General features: G+C 32.2%; 1 long non-coding RNA gene and 1 pseudogene across 4 annotated transcripts; one reads left to right on the top strand and one right to left on the bottom strand.

The window, feature by feature from the left end:
- Nucleotides 1-1,928: 1,928 nt before the first annotated feature.
- Nucleotides 1,929-2,047, bottom strand: LOC116847260 (annotated as a pseudogene).
- Nucleotides 2,048-3,310: 1,263 nt separating this feature from the next.
- LOC116847215 lies at nt 3,311-6,524 on the top strand. Of its 4 annotated transcripts, none has more exons than XR_004378701.1 (5): nt 3,311-3,542; nt 3,739-3,886; nt 4,678-5,136; nt 5,610-5,681; nt 6,381-6,524. It is a non-coding gene; the product is annotated as an uncharacterized LOC116847215 (long non-coding RNA). The 4 variants fall into 4 exon arrangements; XR_004378702.1 differs by having other exon boundaries at nt 3,729-3,886; XR_004378700.1 differs by having other exon boundaries at nt 3,311-3,886; nt 4,678-4,732; nt 5,044-5,136.
- Nucleotides 6,525-7,201: the final 677 nt, after the last annotated feature.

The following is a 7,201-nucleotide window of genomic DNA, read 5'->3' as shown; positions in this document are numbered from 1 at the left end:
AATAACATTGTCATAATATGTTTTATCGCTTCTCTACGCATTGCATTAATATATTTTTTATGCGAATAATAGTTGTACATCTTAAATATGATTCAAGTAAAAATAACATATTTCAACTTAATCTGTCAAAGTATCGATCAATTACCATGAAGGTGTCCACTATTCTATACGGTGTGTACTTTTATCACTTGTCATTTCGGCGTGCCTGAGCGCACGAAATCTCAACCCTGTTATTGGTGAAATATAATCGTTTCCTATTTGAAAACTATTATAGCCTCGATATTTTCGTGTGGAAGTTTTCGTTTTAAAATATTCTAAAGAATCTGCCATTAAAATAGCATGCGGTACTTCTGGGACACCCTGTATTCGGTAATAAGTAAATTCCACGATAAAAAAATGTTCATCCGAAGCAATCCATTTATCGAGACACTTTTTTATTTCTTCATATGTTTTGAAGTGCTGGTCAGCAAAGCCGTGCTGCGTTGCAGCTATAAAATTCTGTGCGATTGATTGTGTGCGCTAAATATATTAATAATAATAGTAAAGGAGATGCTGGAGAAATTATCAAAAATAAAAAAGTAAGCCAACAGTACATGCTGTTGTATATCAATATGTTCATTCAAGAGACATTTCTCATCTATGTTTATACCTAGACATTTGACCATCTTTTTCCTATTTATATTCTCGTTGCCTTTCCGAATTGTAATTTGGAATTTCTTATATCCTTTTTGTACTGATTGGCTAGCTATTCTAATAGATTGCCTAAACAGTATACATTCGTATTTGTTTATGTTGACTCTGAGTTTCTAAGCATTATAGTAATTAAAGATTTTTTCTAGTGTAGTAATTAAAGTTTTTTTCTAATTTCTTTTGTACCTCGTGCGGTTTATTATCAGTATAATATACGATTAGATCGTCTGCGAAGGTCAGTAACGTGCAGTCAGTCTTATTCGGGCCGTATAGGTGTAATATATCAAATGTGTAGATGTTAAATAAAAGTGGAGAATTTATTGTTCCTTGTTGTAGGTCGTTTAGAAGTTTGTGTTCCTACTCTGATTTCTCTCCGTTACTGACTATCACAAACGACCTATTCGTTATTATATTCCATATTAACTTAATCAGGTGATTCGGGATTTTCTTATCCTTAAGTCTACAAAAAAAGAATTAGCTTCCAGAGCTAAAAAATAGCTGTGGCAGATAAGATGTGTCACTGAAATAGGGACAGCTAATGTCGATACTACCAAAGCTAAATTTATTCGTTGTTAAACTTAGGCGCTACAGCGAGAAATATTAGCTGCTAAAAATAAATGATTGTAGCTGTACGGCAAACTTCTTTAATATATACATACGATAAGAAATTTAGGAATAACTGCCATTTTCTTAGCTACTTGAAATAATGTGCATTTTTAATGTCACCTAATATATTTGTATTTCATAGCGAATGCATTTTAGCTGTCATAGCCAATTTTTAACAGTGACATCTAAACAATTAGCCTTTTGACTAAGTTTGAATCAGCTACCGCGGTTTAGCTGATATTATTAAATCATTTTTTTGCGTGTAAAGAGCAGCCCGTCGAGCCATACAGTATCAAATGCTTTTTTCAGATCTACTAGGTATGCTCCCATGCACTTCTTGTCCTTTAGAGCCCAGTTTACCCATTTGAGACGATTTTATTTATCGCATGCATTGTTGAATGTTGCTTTTTGAATCCATATTGGTAATCGTTGATACTTGCCAATCTGTTTGAGTTACTGCAAAACTTATTTGACACATAACTACGCAATTTTTCTTGCTCTTGTAAGCCAGATAATAATAATAATAGCACAAAAAGACGATAAAAAGCTTTGAAAATGAAAAACAAAAAGAAGGGATAGGTTGTCGCGTTCCATTATTAGTTTTTGAAAATTATCAAAAGAAGAAAAAATTATGCCAACAGTACACGGTGTTCCCAAGCGGTCACCCATCTAAGTACTGACCGTGCCCAACGTTGCTTGACTTCAGTGATCAGACGAGAACTGGTGCTTTCAACGTATTTTTGCATTTCAAATAGTTTATTATGTCGTTACTGTTACAATAATACATCATGAGTCCAATAAACAAAACAACTCCATCCTTATATCTAGTGGTTAGTAGACTGACGGCTCGTTGAGCACTCGCAGCTAATATTTATCCTATTTTGACGAATTTTTAAACTTAACTCGAATTGAGATTCTCCGGGGAGGTTTATGAGTAAACATGAGTGAGACTAGCCAGTGAAAAAACTTAAACGACGTATGATAAAAAAAAACACTGGTTAAATAACTGTTATAACTACGGAAGACTATAAATTATTACTAAAACTAGGGATTAGAATACTGATGAAAAATGAGTTGCTAAAATGAACTATTTACAATGATTCTAATGAACGATGTACAATATAATAAAATATAATATATATTACTATGTTTATTAACTACTATAAGATTTATCTGGTACTTAAGCTTTACTATTTAGTTTTATTTCTTATTTTTATTTTTTAACCACCAGAATTTATCGCTATTCTTCATATAATTATCCTTATAATCTCTTAGAGGTATTGCTGTGTTATATCTTAATCGGTTCAAATTTGCTGCGCATACGATATCAGGTTCATACAATATTTTTTTATTTAATTTATTTCTTGGCATGTGGTATATGGTCGGAATTTTATATTTGTCTTGAATATAGCCATTTTGATCTAATAAAATGAATGCTTCTGGAGGGACGTATCCTGATACTCTTGTTTTATCAATGTAATTGGGATCTGGAAAAGCTATTGGAAATATTAAGCTATTTTGAATCATTGGGAGAGATGCGTAATAATTTCTAGTGAGTTTAATTATAAAATTATCAATTCTTGGTATGTTGGCCGCGTTATATAATTCTGAATTTTTTATATATTTTGTGTAGTTAGATTCCTTTGATCTGTATTTTCCCAAACATAGTCTTAGACATTTTCTTTCAAAAATTCTTAGTTTTTCCATTAACGAAGCACTTATGTTGTACCATATTGCACATGCGTATGTTACAATTGGTCTTATCAGAAGTTGATACGAAATTATTTTAACATTACTGTTTAAATTTTTGTTGTAGAATAGTTTGCCGCATGCTCTCAGTGCGATTCTGGCTTTATTTAATTGAATCTCTAAGTGTTCATTTAAGAGGCATCTCTCATCCATATTTATACCAAGATATTTAACTATATTTTCCTTTGTTATGAGTTCGTTATTTTTTGTGACTATTTGGAACTTTTTGTACTCTTTTTGAACTGTTTGTCTTGCTATTCTCATAGATTGTCTAAATAGTATACACTCACATTTATTTGTGTTAACCTTTAATTTCCAGGCGAAATAATAGTTAAAAACTTTTTCAAGGACTATTTCTAATTTCTTTTGAACTTCGGATGGTTTTTTATTAGCATAGTAAACAATCAGATCGTCCGCAAAAGCCAGCAATGTACAGTCTGTATTATTTGGGCCGTAGAGGTGTAATACATCTGATGTGAAAATATTAAATAATATTGGTGAGTTAATTGTTCCTTGTTGAAGGCCATTTAAAAGTTTGAATTCTTGATCTGATTTTATACCGTTGCTGATTACTGCGAACGATCTATTTGTTATCATATTCCATACTAATTTAATTATATAATCTGGTATTTTTTTATCTTTGAGTTTGAAGATCAGCCCGTCTAGCCACACTGTATCAAAAGCTTTTTCCAGGTCTACGAGGATTGCTCCCACGCACTTTTTATCATTAAAGGCCCAGTTTACATCTGAGACTATTTTATTGATCGCATGAGTTGTTGCATGCTGCTCTTTGAATCCATATTGACTTTCCGGGATGATCTTCCGCTCGATACATTGATTTGTAAGTATGTCATTAATTATTTTTTCATATATTTTACCTATGTTTGATAACAAACTGATTGGTCTGTAATTAGTTGGGTTTGTGTGGTCTTTACCTTTTTTTGGTATCGGAATTACTTTCGCTTTTTTCCATTTATTTGGGAAGTAACCTAGATTTAACATATTGTTGAATAATATTGCATATTGATATGTTATTCTTTTAGGAAGATTCTTGAGCGCTAGGTTCGGGATACCGTCATCACCTGCTGATTTTTTATTATTTACTTTTCTAAATTTATCGTGTACTACTTCAGGTGTTGTAAAAATTTTATTCTCAATGTTTTCCTCTGATGGGTTATCGGCTCTGTTTTTATCATTGAAAATGCAGAGCGGGGTTTCCATCTCTGTTTGCGATAAGAACTCTAGCTTCATTTGGTCAACTTTTCCTTTAACGTATTCGTTAAATCTAGAGTTACCTAAGTTATCGTTTTTTGTATTTGATTCTGCAAAATGCGTTGCTATCAGATTTAATTTTTGCTTTTCTTCTGATATTACAAAGTTCCCTGCGCTATCGGTTTTGAGGACTGATTTGTCTATTTTTGCTTTGTTTAGTAATTCCTGATTGTTTTTATTAATTTTAAGTGTAGGTAGTTTTAATGGTTCTTTTTTCCTAAAAATTTTGTTAATTTCGGGGAACATTTTTCTTGAATTTTTTTGACTGATATTCCTAATTCTATTTTCCCAGTATCTACTGACCTCTTTATTGAATTCTATTCTTTTTTGTATTTTAATTTTTTTACTTTCTTCTTTCAGCTTGACTAGGTCAAAACTATTGAATCGCGGGTTTTTTTTTAATCTGTGAATTTTTGTAAGTATTTCTTTGCTTTCTTTTCTAAGTTTCCTGATTTCTTTATTTATGTAAATATCTGTCGAATTTCTTTCTTTTATCTTTGGGACTGCTATATCTATTGCCTGTGTGATTTGTTCCGATAGAGTATCTAAGTATTTGTCAATTTCTGTTAATCTTAGGTTACGATTAGATGGTACATTTTCTACCCAGAATTTGCACAATTCCTTCTGATATGTATTCCAGTTTGCTTTATCAAAATTATAATTGTATTTGCTTATTTTTTCTTCTAAAAAGTATTTGTGATCATCTAAGTTTATTTCAATTACTAGTGCTTCGTGATCGCTATCGAATGTAGTAGAACGCAATTCGCCTTGGATAAGATTGGTTATTTTCATTCTGGTGTCTGCCAATACCAGATCTAGGTAAGTTCCCTTGCTTGGGAATGATGGATATTTTGAGTTATAGAGTCTTATCTTATATTCAATGTCATTCTCTTCGATCCAATTAAACAATGCGGTACCTCTATCATTATTCGTCTTATTTTTCCATGCTATATGTCTTGCGTTAAAATCACCTGCTAAAATAAAGTAGTTGTTAGGTTCATTGAGTTCGAGTTCTTCAAATAGTTTCTTTAATTCAGGTATGAAATGTTTATTCCATCCTCTTATTGCGTATATTGCGACAATATATAATTTTTTATTGTTGTTTAAGTTGACTTGAATTATTGTGTTTTCTATCGTTTTGTTTTGGTCGTTGAGAATGACATTGTTGAACCTGATATCCTTTTGTATCAAAATTGCTGTTCCCCCCGCCCTATTTTGACCTTTTCTATTATTAAATATACAGTTGTAATTTTTGAAAAAGATTCGGTGGCTATCGTTTAATTTTGTTTCAGACAAGAGTACTAGTTCTGGATTATGTTCGTCTAATAGGATTCTTAATTCTTCTCTTTTATAATTGCTGATAAGTGAGTTTATGTTAAGCGAAATTATCTTTAATTTTTTAACTTTTGCGCTATTATGTGTTCCTGCCATTTTTATTCATATAGAATTTGTTCGGAAATTCTGCCTCCAAAAATATAGTGATGCGCTCTATTTTACTTACTATTTCGGGGAGTTGCGCTATTACCTTTTCCAAATTAAGTATCTGATTGATAGTATTATTATATGTGCCACTGAAATTCCCCGTATCATCCGGCCTCTGACCTAGGTTAGTATCTGTTTTGTTTTGAAATTCCCTAAAATTTTGGTAGTTATCTTGCTTGCTGTTAATTTTAAAATTGTTATTTTTAAAATTGTTATTTTCTGATTCTGCTGTTGGATTTAATTTGGATACGTCAGCATATGTGAAATTCTCACTTACTGTTCTATAGTTCTTATTTGTATTTGGTAGGTTTTTTGTTGTCCCGTTAATGTTTTTATTTTTGATAATGTTACTAATTTCTTTAATTTTGGGACATCCTCGGTATGACGCCGGGTGTCCAAAGGAATTACAGTTCGCACAAAAGATTTTATCTCTATCCACATCTGCAATTGCACAATTCCCCGGTTCGTGTTTAATGTTACATTTTACGCATCTATATGGTAGATTACAGTTAATTGCTGCATGTCCTAACCTTTGGCAACGTTTACATTGGATTATCTCCTTCTTCTTTAATTTTTCCCAGGTGACTACATGGTGGGCTATTATCCTGATTCCTGTTAGGCTTCTCGGGTTACTCTCAGCTGTCAACTGCACCATGAATATAGGCAGCACCTGGTTTCTTTTTTCTGCTGCTCTCGTTGTGAATCTGCAAACCTTTATGATTGATATATCCTTTATTTCTTGACTGTTTAGTTCTTCGAGTATTTCTTCTTCGTTGTAAGAGGGGCTAATTCCTTTGAGAAGCCATGATTGTATTTTCTCATCTTTTCTTGTGTACGAATAAAAATTTTTATTCCTTTCTTGTAAAATTTTTATTATTTTCTTGTGTTGTGTCGTTGTATTTACCTTCAATGTTATCTTTTTTTCTCCTAGTCTTTTGATACTGAAGTTTGTTTCATTGATTTCTTCCTTTAGGAGTTTTGTTAGCATCTTGGGATCTTGATCAAAGATATTAATTGGGGGTGGTTGAAGCTTTTTGTTGTTTACACTCTGTTTTTGTTTTCTGTAGTCTTGACTCACGGTTGCATTATTCTCACTTTCCTTGTATTGTTCTTGTTCTGCTATCTCGATCCAGTCCTTAGGCTTTTCTTCGTTGGTCCTGTAGCTCTTTTCTATTTCACTGACTCTTGAGTCCTCCGTTTCCATTTCCTCATTGTCTCCTACTTCCTGTAGTGTGTTAAATCTATTGTGGTCTTGAGAAAGTGTTATATTGCTAATCTGTGTTTGTTTCCTAAAACTATCCATATCGTTGATTGCTGTTCTTAATTGTTTGATAAGTTCTTCAAGTTCAGTTATTTTTTTCTTCTGCTCTTGGTTTTCTTCTCTTAATACTTTGATTGAGGA

Source organism: Odontomachus brunneus, unplaced genomic scaffold (assembly GCF_010583005.1).
Source record: "Odontomachus brunneus isolate Ranch 3 - 2012 unplaced genomic scaffold, Obru_v1 Obru_scaffold_075, whole genome shotgun sequence".
In the NCBI taxonomy this organism is placed as follows: domain Eukaryota; kingdom Metazoa; phylum Arthropoda; class Insecta; order Hymenoptera; family Formicidae; genus Odontomachus; species Odontomachus brunneus.
The sequence above is the reverse complement of the archived record's forward strand: the minus strand, read 5'-3'. Positions and strand labels throughout refer to the sequence as shown.